We start from the raw sequence: 25,426 nt of genomic DNA, 5'->3' as shown, positions 1-25,426 counted from the left end.
TAACCACACTCCTCACATTGGTAACAACTTGTGCGACACAAAACGTTTGAATTAAAATTTCTAGGAAACAGAAATTCCTCACGGAAATTTCTTTTTTTTTATAAACATTTTATTGAGGTATTTATGGTTTTATAACAACAGAAGAAACAATGTACATGCAAATATGAACATAGTGCAAAAGCCGTCTTCCTCCCTCGCAGGTCTCACCTTTTCTAAGCCACCCCGCCCCTCCCTTTCTGCTGAAGGTTAATTTTCCCCAAAGAAGTCGACGAAACGGAAATTTCTTTTGAACGACAAAGAGAAATGTAGAGAAAAATCAGAGAATCATTGAGGCAAAGGATGCCAGTACCTGGATTGGTACTTTACACTCTGGGCATCTGATGTTCCACAGGTTTGGAGGTCATGCTCAGTTCAAAATGAAGTCTCCTCTACTCGAATCACAGACTGGTTATAGTATAGGTGGAGGTTATTCAGCCTCAATGCCAGCTCTTTGCAAAACACTATAGCTAGTCCCACTCTCCCGGGTTTGTTCCCATAGTATTCCGAATGTTGCCTCTTCAGGTCATGGACAACTAAAGAGGTTAGGGACAGCATAAAACGAAAAGAAAAGGCTTAGGAAAATGCAAAACGTAGCAGATCCAGGTGAACTGAATCGATACAAAGACCTGCAAAGAGTCATAAAGCAGTTTATAAGAGCTGGACCTGATGGTTTCCATCCGAGAGTGTTAAAGGAAGTAGGAGAGGAGACTGTAGATGTCCGAACAAAAGGGCGTGATCTACCAGCCACATTGCACTCGAATGGGGGCATGACGTGTCCGGTAGATGCCAGGAGAGGCCTCCTCCAAGCGAAAGCCGTAGCTCTTCGTGCGATCTAACCAGATTTGGGGTCTCCCAGGCTATTGGAGGCCCCTGGGTGGTCAGGAAAAGGGTAAGTGGCCCCCTGGCTCTCCCCCTTCTTTTATTACATTCCTGTATCATCTTTTATGACACTTCTTTGTGTGTTTTGATATACTACGGAGTGCAATTTGTGTTACCTTCGTTGCTGATGAGGTTTTCTGAATCTCGATGAAGAAGACTCAAACCTGTCCAGTAGTAACAAAAGGTTTATTGAGTAACTATAATAATAATTGCGTGAGTTCTTTACTTTAACATTGATACTAGTGATAAGGTTAACAAGATCTAACTACAGTAACTATGCGTAACTACACTAACCATCTGAGCTAATCTGATACTCCTGTCCTGGTCACAATACATCCAAAAGAGAGCGAGAGAGGCACAATGTGGTTGCTTTTATACCCCTGTTGGTCCGGCCCTCTAGTGATCATCTGGTACTACTGATGACACATTAATAAGACCATAAGACACAGGAGCGGAAGTAAGGCCATTCGGCCCATCGAGTCCACTCCACCATTCAATCATGGCTGATTTCAACTCCATTTACCCGTTCTCTCTCCATAGCCCTTAATTCCTCGAGAAATCAAGAATTTATCAACTTCTGTCTTAAAGACACTCAACGTTCCGGCCTCCACCGCCCTCTGTGGCAATGAATTCCACAGACCCACCACTCTCTGGCTGAAGAAATTTCTCCTCATCTCTGTTCTAAAGTGACTCCCTTTTATTCTAAGGCTGTGCCCCCGGGTCCTAGTCTCCCCTGCTAATGGAAACAACTTCCCTGCGTCCACCCTATCTAAGCCATTCATTATCTTGTAAGTTTCTATTAGATCTCCCCTCAACCTCCTAAACTCCAATGAATATAATCCCAGGATCCTCAGACATTCATCGTATGTTAGGCCTACCATTCCTGGGATCATCCGTGTGAATCTCCGCTGGACCCGCTCCAGTGCCAGTATGTCCTTCCTGAGGTGTGGGGCCCAAAATTGCTCACAGTATTCTAAATGGGGCCTAACTAATGCTTTATAAAGCTTCAGAAGTACATCCCTGCTTGTATATTCCAAGCCTCTTGAGATAAATGACAACACTGCATTTGCTTTCTTAATTACGGACTCAACCTGCAAGTTTACCTTTAGAGAATCCTGGACTAGGACTCCCAAGTCCCTTTGCACTTCAGCATTATGAATTTTGTCACCGTTTAGAAAATAGTCCATGCCTCTATTCTTTTTTCCAAAGTGCAAGACCTCGCACTTGCCCACGTTGAATTTCATCAGCCATTTCTTGGACCACTCTCCTAAACTGTAAATCTTTCTGCAGCCTCCCCACCTCCTCCATACTACCTGCCCCTCCACCTATCTTTGTATCATCGGCAAACTTAGCCAGAATGCCCCCAGTCCCGTCATCTAGATCATTAATATATAAAGAGAACAGCTGTGGCCCCAACACTGAACCCTGCGGGACACCACTCGTCACCGGTTGCCATTCCGAAAAAGAACCTTTTATCCCAACTCTCTACCTTCTTCCTGACAGCCAATCATCAATCCATGTTAGTACCTTGCCTCGAATACCATGGGCCCTTATTTTACTCAGCAGTCTCCCGTGAGGCACCTTATCAAAGGCCTTTTGGAAGTCAAGATAGATAACATCCATTGGCTCTCCTTGGTCTAACCTATTTGTTATCTCTTCATAATCACGTATGTGCATGCACATACAGAGATCACTACACCCCTGGCACCCGGGGACCTTGACACTGCTAGGTTGGCATCTTAGCACTGCCACATAGGCACTGCCATGGTTCCAGGGCGGCAGTGCTAGGCTGGCAGGAACATTGCCGGGGTACCAGGGTGCCACTGCCAATGATCAGGACCTGAGAGGGCCATGCCCATGAAAGGAGGGATGAGGGGGGATATATGAAGGGCAGGTATGAAGTAGTCTTTGGAAGGTTGGGGGGAGTGAAAGTGGGGTTCCTGAAAAAGGGGTGCCCAAAAGGGGGTATGGGAAGGCCTGAAAAGGGGGGACCCTCAGCAACCCATTGAGGAGTGTCCTCATTTGGAGGGGGGGTGGATAGTTCCCATGTGTATTGGGGATGACATTGCCCATGGGTGGGGCGTGGGAGTTCTTCAAGCTCACTGAGAGGTTGGGGCACCCTCTCAAAATGGTGGCCCGATTAAGGAGGTGCCGGTCTGGCCAGCGAGTTCAGCTCCCCCAGTAATGGAAATAAGTCTAAGTGTGGGCTAGCCCGGGGAGAAACACCCCAGTGCCAGAAAAAGTGACTAAGGGCACAATTTAACTAAATGCGAACAAAGTCATCTTAGCCTTTGGCGCACCACGAAGACTCCTGCTCAACAGCTCCCTTCTTCTCACCCCACTCCTAGTTTATGGATCCATCCACCAGCTGTACCAGAGGAATTACACCTTCTCCAGGTATTCCTACACCTCTTTCCATCCAACACCTTCGCCCTTCAGATAGGGAAAGGGCTGAAAAATACCACCTTTAGCGGGAGCCACCAAATGTGCGACTGCTTACTCTATGGCCGCCACCGGAAGTCCCCACAGTAGCAAGATTTTTATAAGTTGTTTTCTGCTGTTACGCTTCAAAGTTATGTTGTTGCGTAGTTAGATATTGGACAGTGTGGGAACATCCTTAAATTTAAAATGCTCAGAATGTTACAAGAGTGATTGGTGCCACTGTCCCTCAGAGAATATATGAGGTACAACCACAAATTCATCCTGGCTGATTAAAAACTTCATAAGCACTGACGCTGCTCCCAGGAAGCTGACAACCCAAAGCCAGTACACAACTGAAAAACAGCACTGCCAGAGGCCACATCTCTAAGGCAACTAAATAAATTGAACTCCTTTTTATTACAATGGGTTTCAGGTTTTTTAGTTTGTTTTTCCACAATCGCGGTTCTTCATTCATTACCACCAGAGGCAACTTGAGGACAAACAGTGCGAGGGAGGAGCAGACATCAATGCCTCATGCCAGCTGCTTTGGCTTGTTGCCCTTTTGTTGTCTTCTGGCTTGATGAGGTTTCATTTTCTCCATGAGTGACTTGAAACTATTTATTTAGAGCTATTTACACCCAAGACCTCACGCTGAGTACATTATTATCTGGACAGAGTGTTCTGTGTCTTGCTCTCTTAAGAGTCTCTTGGTCATCAGCACAGCGGTTAGCACTGTTGCCTCACAGCACTGGGGTCCCAGATTCGATTCCCAGCTTGGGTCGCTGTCTGTGCAGAGTCTACACGTTCTCCCCGTGTCTGCGTGGGTTTCCTCCGGGTGCTCCGGTTGCCTCCCACAAGTCCTGAAAGACGTGCTTGTTAGGTGAATTGGACATTCTGAATTCTCTGTGTATCCGAACAGGCGCCGGAACATGGCGACGAGCGGCTTTTCACAGTAACTTCATTGCGGAGTTAATGTCAGCCTACTTGTGACATAAAGATTTTTTTTTAAAAATTATTATTAAATTAGACCCTGATGTCATGATTACATCGTCATGAGCATCATTATCAAATTAACATAATAATTAACCATTTAATCTACATCTCACCACAAGTAGAATATCAAAACTATAAAATTATTTTGTTAAATTATATACATTCCCACCACCTAACCCAAAGTCTTCACATCGCAGGTTGAACCTGTCTGATAGTTTTCCGACTCTCCCTGATCTCATCCCGAGTATTCTTCATAGACTTCATAGAATTTACAGTGCTGAAGGAGGCCATTCGGCCCATCAAGTCTGCGCCAGCTCTTTGAAAGAGCACCCTACCCAAGCCCACATCTCCACCCTATTCCCATAACCCAGTGACCCCACCCAACACGAAGGGCAATTTTGAACACTAAGGGCAATTTATCATGGCCAATCCACCTAATCTACACATCTTTGGACACAAAGGGGCAGTTTTAGCATGGCCAATCCACCTAACCTGCACATCTTTGGACTGTGGGAGGAAACCGAAGCACCCGGAGGAAAGCCACGCAGACACGGGGAGAACGTGCAGACTCCGCACAGACAGTGATCCAAGCCAGGAATCGAACCTGGGACCCTGGAGCTGTGAAGCAATTGTGCTAACCATCATGCTACCGTGCTGCCCTATGCTACCATGCTACCGTGCTGCTCTTGGCTGAGCATGCTAGCCTGTGCTGGGTTCCTGGACTCACTTTTTAAGGTTCTTGCTGTAGATTCTGGCTCGGCATCTCCATCACGGTAAAACTGGAATGATTTAGAAGATGCAAGGAGACAGAGTATCAGCACCTTTGTTTCTTCGGGGAACCTCAAGTGGTGTTTGTAGAAGATATAATCGCAGCTGTTGAGTTTGTTTTTGACCGTATCTTCTGCCTGATGGTCTCTTGCCCACACCTTTCACCCATGTACTAATCTGGATAGTGTGTTCGCTCTATGTTGGCAATTATACTAACTGTTTCTCTTTGTTGTTGACAGGCTTTGGTTATGATACCTTACTTGGTCATGGTCTTGTAAAGTGATGTTGGCTTTGAGTTTATGTTGCCATGAAGGAATTTGGGTCTTTCGCCTTCTCCCCATCAGTAGTTCTGCCGCCTAAAAGCCAGTACTTCATGGCATCGCCTTGTAATTGAGTAAGACTAACTCAAGGTCATTGTTCTTTTTCATCAACATTTTGATCGTTTTTGCACCTCTCTCTGCTTCTCCATTATTCTGGGATTGTATAGCAAACTGATCACATGGTGAATTCCATATTCTACCACCAATTGTCAAAAATGTTCAGTAATAAACTGTGGATCGTTGTCCGAGACTACCACGTCTGAAATACCATGTATGGAGTAAGTGTGCTTTTGACAGCTTTTGCCACAGCTTCTGTGGTTGTGGTATGGAGTCGGCTGATTTCCAACCGGTGAGAGTAATAGTCAATGGCAATGAAGTAGATTTTTTCTCTGAGGTCAAACAGATCCGATCCTCATCTTTGTCAAGGTCTGGTCGGAAAAGTTGATGGCAGTAATGGTTCTGTTGGTTCTTTATTGTTGATGGTACATGTATGGCGTGCCAAAGTAAGGGGCTGGTTTCTCCGGTTGCCGACGCCGAAATCGCGTTCGACGACGGGCCGGAGAATCCAAATTCCTGACAGAATCGGGGGCGGCTCCGCTTCCGCAATGCTCCGCCCCCTCCAGAGCTGCGTACTCTCGGGGTACGCCGCGCCACGTAGCCACGGCCTCAGGCCATTGCCTAAGGCCCGCCCCCGATGCTCCGCCCCCAACCAACCGAGTTCCCGATGGCGCGGGACACATGTGGTCTCACCCGTCGGGAACTCAGCGTGGCGGCTGCGGACTCAGTCCAGCGCTGTCACAGTCGGGGGGAGTTCCAATTCACGGGCAAGGGTGGACATATTCGGGCTGGGGGCTCTGTGGTGGCACGGTCCGGGGCCCACGAGCCGGTCGAAGGGGGGGGACTATTTCGCGGGCCGGGTCCGCGAGCAGCATCCGCCATGAAGCACGGCGCGGCCGCTGCAGGCTGCCACCGCCATGCACGGCCACGGACCCGGCAATTCTCCAGGCCATATCAGCAGCTGGAGCCAGGTGCTCTACGCTGCCTGGCTGCTGGCCCCCAGCAAAACGGGGAATTGATGGCTCTTTCACGATGATTTTTCCGTTGTGAAACGCCACCACTTTCACGCCGGCGTGGGGACTTAGTCTCCAGAACGGAGAATCCAGCCCAAGTTCTTTCATGGCTTTTGAAATGAGCAGCCATCATACGTTTTGTCCAATGGTCTTCCCAAATGACCACCATGGAGTTTTGGGGGAATATCTTTTCCCAATGCTCTCAGGACTACAAGCCTGTCAACAACAATCAACAGATATTTTTGTTGTTTGTGGTATTGGTCTTAACACCTGATTGCTTGGGGCATATTCTGACAAACCGTCGAGGCAATATGTTCTGACCTGACTACATTCTGTGTCCTTCAACTGGGCTTCTCTACTCTCTCGGAGTTTGTTTGTAGAGGCTGGTAGTGTACTGCACTAGTTATTGATGAAGAATATGCTTCCACCTCAGAGATGAGTGTCAAATGATGTTCTGTAGCCTGGTTGACCATAGCCCTCGTCAGTGTGTTGGCAGTTCCGTAGAACCCCTACAGTGCAAAAGGAGGCCATTCACCCCATTGAGTCTGCACCGACCCTCCGAGAAAGCACTTTACTTAGGCCCACTCCCCCACCCTATCCTTGTGACACTGCCTAACCTGCACATCTTTGGACACTAAGGGGCAATTTAGCAAGGCCAATCCACCTAACCTGCACATCTTTGGACACTAAAGGTCAATTTAGCATGGCCAGTCCACCTAACCTGCACACCTTTGGACAATGGGAGGAAACCGGAGCACCCGGAAGAAACCCACGCAGACACGGAGAGAACATGCAAACTCCACACAGACAGTCACCCAAGGCCAGAATTGATCTTGGGTCCCTGGCTATGAAGCAGCAGTGTTAACCACTGTGCCACCGTGCCACCTTTTCCCCAGCACGTACTGTGTTGTGCAGTAATACCACATGAATCTGAACTAGGGATGCTGTATACCTGGTGGCATCTTTATGTAGCGCACAAAGACTCCGTGAGACGAATAGAGTGAAGTCGATGAGGCTTTATTAAGCGTGTCTGTTCCCCCGCAGCTCGATAGTAAACTGGCCTGCGGGGGAAGACTCCGGCTTCTTATACTCCGCCTTCAGGGCAGAGCTAGAGGTCAACAGCCAACCAGGACCCGGGATCTGTCAGCCAATGACATTAGGGCTTCCAGTCCCACATGACCCCCAATACATACTACCACACTTTACAATTTCCTTGGAAGTCCAAGAGGGTGACCAGAGGTTTATGATCTGTCTCAATCCGGAATTGTAAGCCTATTAAGATATCTGAAATTTTTTCGCAGTCCCATGTCACTGCTAGTGCTTCCTTTTCAGTCATTGCATAACGTGTTTCAGCCTCTACTAATGATCTAGACGCATAATAAACTGCTTTTTGTTCCTGTCACCTTCCTGTCGAAGAATCTGTGGAAGAAAGTCTCCAAGCCCTGTCAAATGATGCATCAGCTGTCACTATTGTCGAGAGTTTGGGGTTATAGTGCAAAAGCAAAGAGAAAAGCAAGCTCTTTGATCTTGTCGACAGCATTCTTCTGGTCCACTCCCCAATACCACTGTTGACCTTTTCTCGGGTTGATGGCGGTCAGATTTGGGATGAATTTCCCCACTTGGTTGGTCATGCCTAAAAATATTTGTATGTCAGCAACACACTTGGGCTGTAGAAATTCTTTAATCACCATGGTCTTTTTTTTGGGTGGCGGGGGGGCGGGGGGGGGGGGGGGGGGGGAGGGGGGGGGGGGGGATGTTCTACCCTTATCCCTATTTGGTCTATAACACGACCGAATGATAGTGGTTTTGCCAAACTTGCACTTTTTATTCAGAGTGAAACCTGCTGGCTCAAGCACTTCTAAAACCTCCCACACTGATGCTCTTCTTTGTTAGCACCGTGCATGAGCAGGTCATCCGTGCGGCAAATAATTCCTTCTCTCCCTTCAAATATATTGGACATAGTGCGTGGATAGATTGATTTACGGCACAGAAGATATGCCAAAGGGAAGTTGTTTGAAACAAAAGTGTCCAAAGGGAGTGATTAACATCATCGACAACCTTGATTCTTGGTCAAGGGGGATTTGTCCAAAACCCCCGTTGGATCACTTTTGGACAACTTTTCTAGACTGTCATCAACAGAAGATATCGGCTGTATCTCTCTTTGAACAGCTTCATTTAACTGGTATCGCCATTAGGTTTAGGGATTGTCACTAGCCTTGAGAACCATTTTGTAGGCACTGTAACAGGAATCATCACTCCTTGCTGCAGCATCCTGTCATAGAATTTACAGTGCAGAAGGAGGCCATTTGGCCCATCGAGTCTGCACTAGCTCTTGGAAAGAGCACCCTACCCAAGGTCAACACCTCCACCCTATCCCCCTAACCCAGTAACCCCACCCAACACTAAGGGCAATTTTGGACACTAAGGGCAATTTATCATGGCCAATCCACCTAACCTGCACAACTTTGGACTGTGGGAGGAAACCGGAGCACCCGGAGGAAACCCACGAACACACGGGGAGGATGTGCAGACTCCGCACAGACAGTGGCCCAAGCCGGAATCGAACCTGGGACCCTGGAGCTGTGAAGCAATTGTGCTATCCACAATGCTACCGTGCTGCCTGTCAATTTGCTCTGTGACATTTCAGATCAGTGGGCGTGATCCCCTTCTCGGAGCAAGTGAGAACAGAATGATGAGATACTCCCTTTTGAGCTTTCCCAGCCTCCAGGACAACATCCAAAATTATTTCCTAAATATGGCTCCACTGTCATCCTGTGTTACCTCACCGACCCTATATAGAAGACCAAGTCCTGAGCACGCTGTCCCGCTGAGCAGAGACTTTGCTGCTTCTGAATGATCGAAAGAGTTTCATTAATTCCTTTATCTCTATGTCTACTGGTTGTCGTGATGGGGCGTCATTCTCCGCCGGCAGGAGTCTCCGTTTTGCCGGCACCGGGGGGTTTCCCGACGGCGTGGGGCTGCCCCACAATGGGAAACCCCATTGACCGGCCGGTGTTACGGAGACTCCCGCCGGCCGGTCAGCGCAGAAATGTGGCGGGGCGGGTAGGAGAATTTCGCCCCAGATCCCTCACTTTGAGGTCTGTGCATCTTGTACTCTGTAGCTTTATTTTTGTTGGCTAGATCTCGGCATCATTAAGCCAGTCCAATTTGTCTGAAAAGACTTTGACTCCAGCTCCAGTATCCAGTTTAAATTCTATTCTGTACCGTTTGACATCCAGCTCTACAGACCAGACTGCTTATTGGGATAATTTATTTCTCCCAGAAAATCTTCAGCTTTCGTGTCTTTATTCCAAATTTCCTGTACTGTACAATGCTTGGAAGCTTATTCCAACTTTCTTCCTTTCAAATGTCTTTTAGATCGGCGGAATTGTTTAAAATGCCTGGTCTGGCCACAGAAAAATCACCTGGCTTGCCCTACTGGGAATGTTTTGCGGCAATGCTGTTATTTTGATGCCTCAACTGGAACATGGGAAAATAGTTGGAAGGGTTATTCCCACTCCTTTGGTTGTTTTGGCGTGCTTTTTTGGCAGGCTTGTTGGTGGGCAGGGCTCCAGACTTTGGGCCTACCTATTGGATCCGCCTCCCCCGAGCCATGGCATCTCCCTGAAGTGCACCATGATTCTGCTTTGGTGGCTTCACCTGCATTGCAAACTGTTTGGCGTTCTCCCGCGTTAAATTCTCCTCGCTTTGCAAGACGTCCAATAGCGCCTCATCGAACATGCAGACTACAATGTGGTTGCGAATTAACTCAATGGTCAGTCTATACAAATCGTTAATAAATGAATTGAGGGATTAATTCAACCTTTAGTTCCTTTGGTTGAATCTCTCCCGTTCAATGATCAGTTGTTTTTTAGGGCTGAAGTAATTATCGAAGGCCAGCAAGGTAGAATGTGAAGATCTCCTCAACACCTACCCACCAAGACAGCTAAGCTCCCAATTGCCGACAGAAAAGATTACTGACCTGGTGTGTTTGTGCCTTCGCTTGTAAGCCTGAAGCTGTTCAGTATCTTTTAAACTATCAACTCCAGAGTCCCCATTTCTGTGGACCCTTGATGTGTAGTAAGGGCTGTGTCTGTTCATTGGCTGTGGATCTTGAAAGTGGTTTGCTTGCTGTTCCTGTCAAGGTATGAATTATTTTTGTTGTTCTTTGCGAATTTGAACTGTTCCTAGGAATGCAGCTGTGGTTACCAATCTGTGGCCTCAGTTTTCTTAAACTGCGCCCTCCAGCACTGCAACCATGTTAGCTTGTTGCCTTTTACTTGCGTTGTCTTCTGGCTTGATGAGGTTTCAATTACTCTGAGTGACTTGGAGATAGTCAGTGTTAAGGCTTTCCTGAAACTATTTATTTATAGCTATTTACATCCAAGACATCTTGGTAAGTTCATTATTCTATGGACACGGACTATTCTGTGTCTTGCTCCCTTGGGGTCTCTTGGTCATCTGGAGCGAAATTCTCCATCCCGCCACACCACATTTCTGCCCCGACCCGCCGGCGGGATGCTCCGTTACGCCGGCCGGTCAATGGGGTTTCCCATTGTGGGGCAGCCCCACGCCGTCGGGAAACCCCCGGGCGCCGGCAAAATGGAGACTCCCGCCGGCGGAGAATGACGCCCCTGATCTTGATGTAATGCTTACATGATCATAATTTATATCAATGTCTAATTAACATAATCATTAACACTTTACATTTCGCCCCAAGTCTGATCTCAAAATTGTGAAATTATTTTGTTAAACTATCTGCATTTTCTAACTAATATTACCGTTAAGTTCTTTACTCAACAACAATCTGGGGCGCGATTCTCCGCTCCCGCGCCGGTTGGGAGAATCCCCTGGAACGCCATTTTTCCCCGCGACACCGGTCCGACGCCCTCCCGCGATTCACCTAAGCGGCGAGAATGGCCCCGTCGAGTTCTGCGTGGCGCAGGCCGGAGAATCGCCTGGAACACCCAAAATGGTGATTCTCCGCTACACCCGCTATTCTCCGGCCCGGTGGGCAGAGCGGCCTGCCCAAAATGACGGTTTCCCGCCAGCGCCATCCACACCTGGTTGCTGCCGGTGGGAACAGCGCGGGAACGCTCGGGGGGCGGCCTGTGGGGGGGCGAGGGGTGTTCTTTCACCAGGTTAGGACTCAAATGGGGTCTGGCCCGCGATCGGTGCCCACCGATCGGCGGGCCGGACTCTCTGAAGGAGGACCTCCTTTCCTCCGTGCCCTGCACAGTCCATCCGACATCTTCTTGCGGGGTGGCCTCGGGGAGGACGGCAACCGCGCATGCGCGGGTTGGTGCCAGTCAGTTAAGCGGCGTCAGCCGCGTCATTTATGCGGCGCCAATGCCCGGTGCGCCCTGATGACGCTGCTTTCGCGACACGCCCCCTGAGTTTCTCGCGGCCCCGATCTTAGCCCATTTTCGGGCCCTGAATCGGTTGAGATCGGGTCCGTTTTGCGCCATCGTGAACCTCGACGGTGCTCACGACGGCGTGGGCACTTAGTCGCGGGAGCGGAGAATCGTGCCCCTGATGTCCATGAAAATGTCACATGTTCGTAGGTGCCATACAAATATAAGACTGGCATTGTAGATTGTCTGAATTACAGGAATAATAATGGTAATAATAATCTTTATTATTGTCACAAGTAGGCTGACACTACAATGAAGTTACTGTGACAATCCCCTAGGCGCCACACTCTGGCGCCTGTTCGGGTACACTGAGGGAGAATTAACAATGTCCAATTCACCTAACAAGCACGTCTTTCGGGACCTGTAGGAGGAAACCGGATCACCCGGAGGAAACCCACACAGACATGGGGAGACCGTGCAGACTCCACACAGGACCCAAGCGGGAATCGAACCCGGCACCCTGGTGCTGTGAAGCAACAGTGCTAATCACTGTGCTAATATGCCGCCCGTTATTACCCAAGTAACTGTTTGTCTCAATTTCTTTGGTGGAAGAAACAGTTACAGGTCAGGTACCAGGAGAACTCCAAAGATGTGCCAGAAATGGAAAAGAGAAGTGAAATGCATTGCAGCAACTCCGATGGTGTCCACTGGAGGTGCTTTGCCCTGAGAGCCACTAAAAGTGTCATGATCAGTGCTTGGGACATCATTGCCAGTGCTGCAGTGGCTGTTAAGGTGTTAGTTCATCATCGCTTTACCTCCTTTACATTTTCTCAATGTTATTGCTTATTCAAGTCAAATGTACTAGTTACACAGAAGGTCGTTCTATGATCTTTCGATTTCTCTGCTGATAAACACACTGCTGTCACTCTTTCATTTGACACACATTCTTATCTTAGACCTGGGGCGAGATTCTCCGACCCCCCGCGGGGTCGGAGAATCGCCGGGGGCTGGCGTGAATCCCGCCCCCGCCGGTTGCCGAATTCTCCACCACTGGATATTCGGCGGGGGCGGGAATCGCGGCGCGCCGGTTGGCGGGCCTTTCCGCGCGATTCTCCGGCCCGGATGGGCTGAAGTCCCGCTGCTAAAATGCCTGTCTCGCCGGCGTAGATTAAACCACCTACCTTACCGGCGGGACAAGGCGGCGCGGGCGGGCTCCGGGGTCCTGGGGGGGGGGGGGGGGGTGCGGGGCGATCTGGCCGGGGGGCGTGCCCCCACGGTGGCCTGGCCCACGATCAGGGCCCACCGATCCGCGGGCGGGCCTGTGCCGTGGGGGCACTCTTTCCCTTCCGCCTTCGCCACGGTCTCCACCATGGCGGAGGCGGAAGAGACTCCCTCTACTGCGCATGCACGGGAATGCAGTCAGCGGCCACTGACGCTCCCGCGCATGCGCCGCCCGGAGATGTCATTTCCGCGCCAGCTGGCGGGGCACCAAAGTCCTTTTCCGCCAGCTAGCGGGGCGGAAATTCGTCCGGCGCGGGCCTAGCCCCTTAAGGTTGGGGCTCGGCCCCCCAAGATGCAGAGCATTCCGCGCCTTTGGGGCGGAGCGATGCCCGACTGATTTGCGCCGTTTTGGGGCCCAGTCGGCGGACATCGCGCCGTTTCTGGAGAATTTCGCCCCTGTTTACTGATAAGTACCCTGTCCTAATATTCCAAGTAATAAATACTCTATAACACTATGTTGCTCAGTTGTTCACCTTTTGTTCAATCTTTTCACTTAGTACATGTTCCCTCTTTAGGCTTCTTGCCGTGCATGAATTATTTTACAAAATAATTTACTAAAATGTATTTGCAACTTAAGACTTAGAGGATCTTCTGAATGCCATTGCATTGTTCAACATTATTTGTTGTCTATTTCATTTATCATCAATAAATTGGTGATTTGCTAATCAATACTTGCATTCCATCATTAAATAATAAGCTAATAGAATGCTTGGGTTACGTAGAGTGGGGAGGTGTCTAGTGAGGCTATGGTGAAGTTTTCCAATGCTGATCTCACTCCGGCACTAAGTTCAGCTTGGTCACCATATCAGCTATTGCACTCCATGACCAGACCCCAATAGTGACTAGGATACTGGACAATATTTAATTTAATTTGTAAGGCTGTGAGGAAAGGATACTTCACTCCAGGAGTGATTCCACGCACAAATGAGGACATGGTATATCAAAACAAATTTTATTACTTTCTCAGTATTACTAATTTTAGCATCACAAAGAAAAATAGCTTACAATTACCCATTAAACAATGATTAACAATACAACTAAACAATAACCCTTAACAACTATCTTTTATCTCCACTCAAGCAAAACCCATCTCAGGTCAAAATCCACTTTTGAATACAGTTATCAGACCCAGGCATACTTGCTTAATACCTTAGATACCCCACTTTGAGAAAACAATATCCTTCAGGACCCAGCTTGCAGGTGCTTGCCTGCCTTAAATTATTGTTTAAACTGCCAGCCTAAGAGATTGGCCCTTGCCTGTCCCCAGTCAAATATCTAACTGAACTGCTTTGAGAAGGAGCTAGTCTGTTCACAGCCAGATCCAAATTGAACTGAAACCCTAGAAACTGTTTCAACCCCTGGCTCCTCCCATTAACTAAATCCACCTTACTAAGCTGAACACAATGACTGGGATTCTCCGAAATCCCAGCCAAGTGTTGACTGACGCTGTCGTCAAAACTGGCACGAGCGACGCCAGCGTCAACGGGCCTCCAGGCCCAATCATTCTCCCCTTCCTCAGGGGCTAGCACAGAGCCGGACTGCTGTGCGCTTCTTCAGCGGCGAAAGCCGGCCCTACACGGCGGGCGCGGGTGCACACCACGGCCGTCGTGGATCCGCGCATGCGCGCCACGGCCGTCTCTGCGCCAGCCCCCGGGCAACATGGTGGAGCCCTACAGGGGCCCGGCGCGGAGGAACATAGGCCCCCCCCCGGAATGTGCGCGCCCGCCGATCGGTTGCCCCTGATCGCGGGCCTGGCCACCGTGGAGCCCCCCCCCCCCCCGCCCCCCGGAGTCGGCTCCTCCTGCCCCCCCCACCAGGACGGCCCCCGCAGCCAGAATGCAGAGGTCCCGCTGGGTAGGACCACATGTGAACTACACTGGCGGGACTCGGCGGAACTCGGCAGGCACTAGAACCATCGAGCGCGGAGAATCACCGTGGCGGCCGGAGAATCGGCAGCCCGGCTTCAAAGCAGCGTGGCGGGATTTGTGTGCCCCCCCCGGCGATTGTCCGAACCGGCGGGGGCTCAGAGAATCCCGCCCAATGTCTCTAATTATCTACTCCCCAGGGAATCCTCTTAATATCAACAAAGTTTCACGAGCCCAACTTCAGCAAACAATAACGCTGGCTGGAATGAATTACAATGCTTTAATTGCACCTCTGTCTACAAAAAATCTAGCTACCTTCCAAACCAGGATTTTTCAAAACATATGACTGCAGCAGTCATACACACACTAACGCAGGCTTTACCCTTACTGTACCAAATACATAGAAGACAATGTCTGAGATTTCTACATTCATCATGCAACAAACAGCGATGCGCATCGTCACACTGTTTTTTCTTCATTCACGGGATTGTGGGCGTCGTTGGCTGGGCCTGCATTATTTACCCATCCCTAATTGCCCTTGAACTAAATAGCTTGCTCGGCATTTAAGAGTCAACCACATTGATGTGGGTCTGGAATCACATATAGACCAGACCAGGTAAGGGTGTCAGATCTCCCTCCCTAAAGGACATTGATGAACCAGATGGATTTTTAATGACAATCGACAATGGTTCCATGGTCGCGATTAGACTTTTCATTCCAGATTTTTTTTTAAATTGGATTCAAATTTCACCATCTGCCATGGTGAGATTCAAACCCTAGCATTCTCCGGAATACCACTATTCCATCACCTCCCCAGACTTTTGGGATATCATGTTAGGTATTCACTTGAGACCCATGTCACTTGACCACTCCAGTAAACAGACTTTCACTTCCAATAATCTAGCTTTTTCCACTAGGTAAATGATAGTGAGACTCACGGATCATAACCGATAAACTTTACCGTATACAGCCGCAGCTGGAATACCTCGCGTGGCACCACATGACCTTGCTCTTCCTGAAAGTGAATTTGATATATGTTCTGTCAAAACAAGACTCAGGCTCTTAGCCAATGAATGATTCAATTCAATTCAGCATGTCGATGCGCAATTTAAAGTAGAAAGCAGTGAATCATTCATTTCACTATTATTCTCAAGATATTAAGAGCAGCACGGTAGCATTGTGGTTAGCACAATTGCTTCACAGCTCCAGGGTCCCAGGTTCGATTCCCGGCTTGGTTCACTGGCTGTGCGGAGTCTGCACATTCTCCCCGTGTGTGCGTGGGTTTCCTCCGGGTGCTCCGGTTTCCTCCCACAGTTCAAAGATGTGCAGGTTAGGTGGATTGGCCATGATAAATTGCCCTTAGTGTCAAAATTGCCCTTAGTGTTGGGTGGGGTTACTGGGTTATGGGGATAGGGTGGAGGTGTGGACCTTGGGTAGGGTGCTCTTTCCAAGAGCCGGTGCAGACTCGATGGGCCGAATGGCCTCCTTCTGCACTGTAAATTCTATGATTCTATGATTAAATACACAATTCACTTTCCACTGGATTCTTCACCAAATCCTCTGCCCAAAAACAGTACTTGGTGGTTATTCGTCAAACCACACTTTGACACAGGTAGGGCGAGGAGGCAGGCCCAAGTCTATCTCAGCCAGAACAGGGGTTGAACTCTATGCTGTCGGCATTATTTGGGTCCACGCACTAGTCGGCTAGTTAATTGAACTAACTGGCTGCCCTTCCTACATTATACAGAAGCTCAATTCTTACACTGTGAAGCATGCTGCAATCCCAGGCTGATCCAGCTTCTCTGCTGGTCCCACTAACTTTAACATGACATCTCTACTGACTGAAAAGCGAGTGCCTCAGATACTCATCACAGAATCTGTTGCTTGCCATACAGTGTGAAATATACAGACATTTAACCCAATTAGTCCATTAGACTGTGCTCTCCTAACCATCTGCATTGCTTATGAGCCCCAACGAGCTCTCACTGGTGCCTGAGCTCAAGGCTTTAACTCTGGGAAGTACCGTGTGTCACCCGAAATGATTCCGCCTTCTATGCTGTTTCAGCAGTAAAGAGCTAAAATTTTAAAGATTAAAATCTACATTTTAATCTCCATTTGAAAGGATATCGAAAAGAGCCAGCAGGTACCAAGTGTCAAATAAATGAATGATGGGGAAAGCTTAGAAAAGATTCAGCTTTACAACCATTTTCTGTCACAGTGTCACCAATGATTCATTAATTATGAAAACAGACATATCTCCTGTTTTCTTTAGACATAAAGGAAGACGATATATCTCTATAACTGATATGCCACTTAGAAACCAATAAATCTGGCCACAACAGTAGCTTGTAAGTGGTAGACAGCACCATTTTAATAACCACTATCTCTATCCCTAACTCTCACAATCAATTCCACCTTATCTGGCCGCTTGCTTTTCTGGGCAATAAATGGGTCAAGAACACTTGGAGCACTGGCGGTTTATGGAACTGGAAAAGGCTATTCACCCTATGTACTCGTGCCAGAGCAATTCTAAATTAAACTCACTCTTCTTTCTCCCCCAAGCCCTGCGTCTTTCCCTGTTTCAAATACTTGTCCAATTTTCCCTTTTAAAAACAATGCAAAGTGCTCTGTCTCAACCACTCCCTGTGGCAAAGCATTCCATGTTTCAACAGAACTCTGTGAACAGAGATTTCACTTGACCTCTCTCCTCGCTCATAGTGACATGTTTAAATTGATGATCCTGTGTCATTAACTCCCCATTCTAAAGAACTGCGCACATGAACTGATTGAACCTCAGCCAGCGTTTCGAATAATTTCAGCACTTTCACTGAAGGAAAATTAATCCCCGCTTTGAACCGACTCTACCCTGATGACTTAAACCATCAACAAACTGACCCTAGGTAGGAAAACATACAACACAACACATGGCTTAGCACCTGACAGATATGAAAAGCTATCTGTACATTTCAACAGGGCTGTGATTCTTGGACAAGGGAAATAGAGCTTAAGGTTTCAGAACCAATTAAACAAAGGAACCTTGGGTCAAAACCAACTGATGACAGCTGCTCGAGAAGGCCATCTTGCAGCACACAGCAAGAGAATATTAAATTGTGTTGCAAACAATAACCAAGCAACAATCATGCTCGTGTTGTCTGAATCCCTGACTCAGAAGACAATTTTCCCTGACTGGAATGTGAATGCACCAGTTGGTAATATTCCAAGCTTTAACAGTCTTTCCTAAAATAGTTAACATTTTTTGATAAAGAACGCATGCTCAGCCTCTTTACTCAGTACAAAATACACTTGTAAAACAGAATTTTCAAAATAATGTTACAATACAGCAGTGCGTTATCACATTCATATTGCAATCTCTTTCACATAAGGGGCTGGATTCTCCATTTCTGAATCTAAGTGTTGACATCAAAGGAGGATATGTGGTCTTTTACGACCAAACATTCTGCGTGAAACCCTTACCGATTCCGGTACCGGTGAGGGGCTAGCAGGGGGGACAGGTGAAACTCACGGCTCCCGCGCCGGAAATGGGCGGAGAATGGCCGGGAACAACATGACGGCCGCTATGCACGGACTCACACGCCATCCGTGACCCCACAGCCCACCCCTGGCCACCCGCCACCAGTCCCCCCAGCCCTCGTGGAAGCCCCTGGCCAACAGCACAGATCCCAGTCGAGTGTGGCGGCGCTGGACATAGTCCGCTACCATGCCGAGTTCCCGACCGCTGAGACCACACGTGTCCCGTGCCATCGGAACTCGGCCCATCGGGGGCAGAGCATCGCGGGCGGGCCTGCTGCGACGCGCCAACGCCGTTGCAACGGCGCGCAACGCGATTCCACCATTTCCGAGGGGGTGGAGCATGGCTGACTGGGGTCAAACCGGCGCCGGCCCCGATTTGGGAGTCGGCGTCGATCCTCCGCCTGAACGCCGATTACGATATCGCCGTCGGGCAACGGAGAATCCAGCCCAAGATCTTTTGAGCTGATTTGCTTCCTCAAACAAGGTGGTGAACTTGTAAAAAACGAATATTCTGAGCATATCTGAATAGCCTCACAGACTCGCGAGTTAAAAGCTCAGATTACCCTCTTATTAAAGAATACAAGTGACAAGTGGCTAAAAACATCAGTGACTTTGTGTTTTAGGTAGGTTGATGTCAGGTTCCTTTAAGCACTATTTAACGTATAGTAATTGTAATAAAAATTTATATTTTGCTTATCAGAGAGACTTCTTGTAGATTTGTAAGATAATAAGGGAGTTATAGAAAATAAAGTTTCAGTGAATAACATTTTTATACTCAGCCTGACTGAATAGCTGCCTAGGGATAAACCCTGAATGCCCAACTTGTCACCAAGTGAGAAGCAGATACATTCCACTGATTCACAGGTCAGTGGAGCATCTCCCTACAGATGCTGACAGAGTTGCTGAGTAGTTCCAGTTTTTTTTTAAAATTTGACATTCCACTGATCCCAAGCAATTGCTTGCCATCTTGAAATCCTGCACAGTTAGGTTCACCCAGGAAACAGGATCAACTCTTCTTTTCAAATCTGTCTCCGTATTTTACAGCTGGCTGACCAAGAATCCAAAACAGTTTTTCGGCGTGGACAAGTTTGAAGTGAAGAAGATTGATTCCTTTCTCTGTTGTTTTGTCTAGTTACTCATTTTATGTTCTTCATTAACTGTACTAGTTACTTGCCTCTTGTTCCTTTAACTGTCGCCTTAAAACAAATGAAACTATCTACCTTATGCGGTTTTCACGCAAACAATACGTCCAAGAAACCTCTCATAGTTTGACTACAGTAGGTTACCTGACACTTAAACTCACACTGCACTCATCTGCTCCATTAACCAATGGCAAGATGATGGATGCTTCAAAAAGGCATCAGCATTCCAAATATTTCCCTCCTCGTTTCTGGGTATACTTCCCCCATCCCTCTGTAAAACTCTCCAAAGCAAATAAACATCTTTAATGAAAACATTTTCAAATAACATTCTTGATAAACACCCAAAACTCACCAAGTATTCACATGTGTCCAGGGACACTTAAAATACACTCGAAACGAAACTTTGAATTTATGAAAACTTAGAACCATTTGTAATACTAGACGATGCCAATTCCAATAGGGACTGTTCCTGAATGCTAAATTTCTGCATGGTATTTCCCAAGAAGAAACCATAATGATGAAGAGTTCTTAAAAAGTCCATGAACAAGAGGGGTTCATTCTCAAATTCCTTACATCACAACAGTAAAAATGTTTAATTAGCAGTGAGGTGTGTTGGGACACCTCAGAAAGCGTGTAAAGCATTACACAAATGCAAGGTCCACTATAGCCCAGTCCATCACGTGAAACCGTCTCCCATCCATTGACTCTGTCTATATCTCTTGCCAGAAAGATACATCTCGGGAAAACAGGCAACATAATCAAAGACCCCTCCCACCCAGGTTATTCTCTCTTCCAACTTCTTCCATCGGGCAGAAGATACAAAAGTCTGAGAACACGCACTAACAGGTTCAAAATCAGTTTTTTCCTTGCTGTTACCAGACTCCTGAATGGCCCTCTTATGAACTGCTGATCTCTTCATGCATCTTCTCTACTGTTGTTAGCACTACACTCCGTATGTTTCACCCGATGTCTATGTATTTACATTATATATTTATCGTATGTCCTATGTTTTTCATGTATGTGCGATCTGCCTGGACTGTATGCAGAACAATACTTTTCACTGTACCTCGGTACACGTGACAATAAATCTAAATCTATCTTACTTTTCCAAGAATCCTTTATAGGTCAAGCTGTTGCCTGCAAAGTCAACTGGGCTGTTCATAGGCGATTCATGTAAAAATGGTACTCTCGGTAAATCAGATGATGTGCCTTTTTACAAGACTGAAGCATTTATAGCTGGCTTGGGTGGCATTTTAGATGGCCTGTCCCTTTAAGGCCACATGTCCCATTGCTCGAAGTATAACACACAGCCTGTGATAAGTCAGAGCTTTTTTGTTGTTAAGTCAGAAAACAAAACTCTGCAGATTGGTAGATACAGTGCTCAGCTTCAGGCAGTACCTACTTAATGTGTAATAAAGTGTGGACATTTGCACATGCCCGCCACAGTAATAAATAACCCCGGATCTATTTTGAAATAGCACAAATCTGCTGAACATGCCAATTTAGAAATTACCTCATTCACTTTCTCATCCCTGCAAAAAAAATCTGAATTCGGTTTGGACCTCACGCACTCATTCACCCCAAAGACAGCTACAAAATTCCATTCTGCTTCACTGCCTTTCCCCACCATCCAGCAGCCAGTAGATGGCAGCCCCCAAGTGACACACACTGCACCAAATTAACTCTACAATGTGTGGGAGCGCCAGAAAGAAGTATTTGCTCAGAATAATTTTTACAGACTGAAAAAAGAAACAGCATTAACTTCTCGGTAAACTAATCCGCTTTCTTTTTAAAATCGTCTGTTTATCATTCCCCCCTCCCCTCGCATAAAACGCCAAACTGCAGGTTTACCTGATCATGGCCAATTCAAGCGGCTGGCTTGCTGTTGCTGGTCCGAAGGAGTGCTCACACTGCCCAACCTTCTAGTGGGGCTCTCGGTCAAACGAGAGAAAGGGCTCCTCCAGTAGATCTATCTTGTCCTCACGGCTGCAGATAGACAACTTCCCGCACCGCAGGGAGCCCACATCCAGCTGCAGAAACAACTGAACCGACACACACACACACGCGAGGTCTGTAGCTCTGTACCTGAGCAGCACCACGCCGGAAAAGTAACCCACTCCCTGAATCAAAGCGATTCTCATTCACCGTATCAGCAACAGTCCACTTCCTGTACCTGGCCAGCTGCCTAACTGTACCTCGGTTCTCCCCAAACACCCCCCGCACCCCCCCCCCCCCCCCCCCGTCCTAGCCGCAAACTTGGACACTTACACGTGTTGTTAAATAGCAAAATCATTAGTATCCAACATGGACCAGTTCCACCATACGGGAGGCAAACATAGCAACAGGCAAGTTCCTATTGCACCAGATCCCCCTACCACCACTGGACCACAGCAGAGGAAGCTCATTCCTATCATCATCGACCTGTTACCTCCCTTTCTGTCCACAGGTGCTGCTGAATACTTTCAGCATTCTGTGTCTTTATTCCTGAATTCCCTAATGATGCTCTTAGTAACATCAGCCAACAGCGAGTGTTGCCAATATGGAAATGAAATATTACTGGTACCTTACCTCTTCTCCTGAAGGACTCTATGCTGATGGGCAAACCTTTCAGTCACTACAGCACACAAGTATTATTAACAACCTGAGTGATCAGACAAAATCGCTCTTGTTGGATGTCCGCATCTTCCACCCAGTCCTCCACATTGGCCTGAAGTGCACATACATAAGATTTAAGAGTTATCTGTCAGTATGTCTGGGTACAGTGTTAACGTGTCCCTGTCTGGTCACTGGGAATGTGCGCACCCATGTTAATGGGGATCGAAAGTCAGGAGACTGTTTCACATTGGCTATTTTTATTTAGAATGTTTTGCAAAGTGGACTTTATCCTTGAGTTCATCAGAGCCACATTTTTCAGGATTTGTTTTTTTTGGGGGGGCAGTTTGTTTATCTTTGGACATTGATGCCAGATTTATGCCAGCACAATTTCTCATTGAAATAAAGATTTGGATAAAAGCATTCATCCCCAGAATGATGCAAAGTTCTTCGCAGCTAATCACAGAATCATAGAATCTATAGTGCAGCAGAAGACCATTCGGCCCATTGAGTCTGCACTAGCCCTTGGAAAGAGCACCCTACCTAAGCCCATACCTCCACCTATCCCCACACTTCCACCCTATCCCCATAACCCCTCCTAACCTTTTTCGGACACTAAGGGCAATTTAGCATAACCAATCCACCTACCTGCACATCTTTGGGCACGGGACCATTTTCACCCATGCGAACAGGCAGGTGCAGCTTCTATTTAACAAAAGGGTCTGCAACTTGCAACTCTGGAGTCGCATGCAGCTCAATAAGGCCTTGTGGTGACCTCTGGACCAGAAGTTCAAGTCCAGCACTGGAACTTGTTGACCACAGAAGGAGTACTCTTTCCTTATGCCTCCCCAAAGGGAGGGAATCATAGATGTCTACAGTGCAGAAGGAGGCCATTTGGCCCATCGAGTCTATACCAACCCTCTGAAAGACCACCCTACCTAGGCCCACTCCCCCACCCTATCCCTATAACCCCACCAAACCTTTGGGCAAGTTAACATGGCCAATCCACCTTACATGCACATCTGTGGAGACTGTGGGAGGAAACCGGCACACCCGGAGGAAACCCACATAGACCCATGGAGAGAATGTACAGACTCCATAAAGACAGTCACCCAAGATTGGAATTGAACCTGGGTCCCTGGTGCTGTGAGGCAGCAGTGCTAACCCATTGAAACGCCGTGTTTGTGTGTGTGTGAAGATACACTTTTTAAAAATATGGACTCATGAGTGACTCCTGAACTTGATCAGTCAAGCCCATTTCAATGGTAATTAGATGGAGTTTTTAAAACTTTTATTAGCATTGTACTTGTGAGAAAGTATCATTCAATTAACAACTTTTTGTAAAATGTTGTTGAAATGTGCCTCAGTCTTGGTTTTCATGATTATTGGTATTTGATTAACAGCATTGTATTTTTCAATATATTTTTTAAAATGACACTTCCTGTTATCAAAATTGCCACCGCTGGTTTAACATATCTGAAGTGCAACATCTCTAACCAAAGCATACGTTTGCTTGGTCGTAGAGCATTAGGTTTTTCCAAAAGATGGCAGAACTCTGTCACAGTTTCAGGCATGAAGTGCAGCCTGGAAAGGTTCCTCCTACATCATAAGGTGGGTATGTTTCTATCTGTTGATATAGTTACATTGGTAACTACAATACAGATGTGGGCAACACATCTCAGGTATGATCTCAACAATTGAGAACATGTCCCCCAAATAACACAAAAATACCGCTTCATGTCCATGTGATGCAACAAAAATAATCTCAGTCAAAACTGTTGACCCAAACCTGCAACGCTAATCTGACAAAAAAAATAACAGTGAAAATGCCCTGTTCCACAACACGCCACTTAAACCGTGGTTTCAGTTTACAACCATTGAAATTCCTGTCACCATCCAAAACGTATCATCCTGTTGCTGTTGAACAGAATCCCTCTGATGTGCTCACTTTAAACTGTACAAGCAAAATTACTGCACAGAACAAATATGAAATGAAATGAAATGAAAATCGCTTATTGTCAGAAGCACGCTTCAAATAAAGTTACTGTGGAAAGCCCCTAGTCACCACATTCCGGTGCTTGTTCGGGGAGGCTGGTACAGGAACTGAACTGTGCTGCTGGCCTGCCTTGGTCTGCTTTAAAAGCCAGCGATTTAGCCCAGTGTGCTAAACCAGCCCCTGCTATGGTGAGGATTCCATGAGTTTTCATCAACGGAGATCCATTCATTTCATTTTAATATTATTAAAAAGGTCCAGCCCAGCCATTGGTGCAGACAGGCCAGTGTGTATCAGTGCCGGTCTCATGCCCAGATAAATGGGCAAGGTTAGCAGCGGGAAGGGCATCTGGATGTAAAACCACCCCCCAAATCCCCAAAATGATAGTTGACATGAAGGTGTGTGGTAATCACCACTGTTGTATATATTAGGAGATGTGTGGTAAGGCCCTGTACTACAGGTACGGGGGTAGACCCTGCCTGCTGGCTCCGCCCAGTAGGCAGAGTATAAATATGTGTGCTCCCCATACAGCAGCCATTTCGCCAGCTGCTGTAGGAGGCCACATATCTTAGGGTAATAAAGCCTCAGTTGTATTGAACTCTCGTCTTTGTGCAATTGATCGTGCATCAATTTATTACACTAAAGTTTTCAGAGGATCCGCAGCAGGATCCGCAATCAAGCAACGCCAAAAAGGTCTTTGAACATTGGCTAGCTTGTTTCGAAGCTTACTTCAGGTCTGCACCAGACCCAATTCCGGAATTCTGGAAGCTCAGAAGATCCAGATCCTGTACTCGCGGCTGAGCTCCAACGTTTTTCCGCTTATCCAGGACGCGCGACCTATGATGAAGCCATGGCGCTACTGAAAGAGAACTACACCCAGCGGACGAACACGCTCTTCGCCAGACACATACTCTCTACTCGTAGTCAGCTCCCTGGTGAGTCCGGAGAAGATTTCTGGCGTGCTTTAATTCCCCTGGTCAGAGACTGTGACTGGCAGGCCGTCACAGCCACAGAACATTCGAACCTCCTCATGCGGGACGCTTTCGTCATGGGGATAGGGTCAGACCACATCTGCCAATGACTTTTAGAGGGGGCCACGCTCGACCTCGCGGAAACCAAAAAGCTGGCGCTATCGATGACAATCGCCTCGCGCAATATTCAGGCCTACACCCCCGGCC

General features: G+C 47.5%; 1 protein-coding gene across 4 annotated transcripts in view; it reads right to left on the bottom strand.

Annotated features, from left to right (window-relative positions):
• Positions 1-21,989, bottom strand: part of adamtsl7 (ADAMTS-like 7) — a 621,654-nt gene extending 599,665 nt beyond the window's left edge. For 3 of the 4 annotated variants that reach the window (XM_072495482.1, XM_072495480.1, XM_072495479.1), the window contains exon 1: positions 21,515-21,800. The gene's annotated coding sequence lies outside the window, so the exon portion shown is untranslated. Of the gene's footprint in view, positions 1-21,514; positions 21,801-21,931 lie in introns of those variants that run through there. The other variant, XM_072495481.1, reaches the window with a different exon arrangement.
• Positions 21,990-25,426: the final 3,437 nt, after the last annotated feature.

Source organism: Scyliorhinus torazame, chromosome 3, assembly GCF_047496885.1.
Source record: "Scyliorhinus torazame isolate Kashiwa2021f chromosome 3, sScyTor2.1, whole genome shotgun sequence".
NCBI classification, from domain to species: Eukaryota; Metazoa; Chordata; class Chondrichthyes; order Carcharhiniformes; family Scyliorhinidae; genus Scyliorhinus; species Scyliorhinus torazame.
Note: the sequence above shows the minus strand (reverse complement) of the source record. Positions and strands in the feature narration are given on the sequence as shown.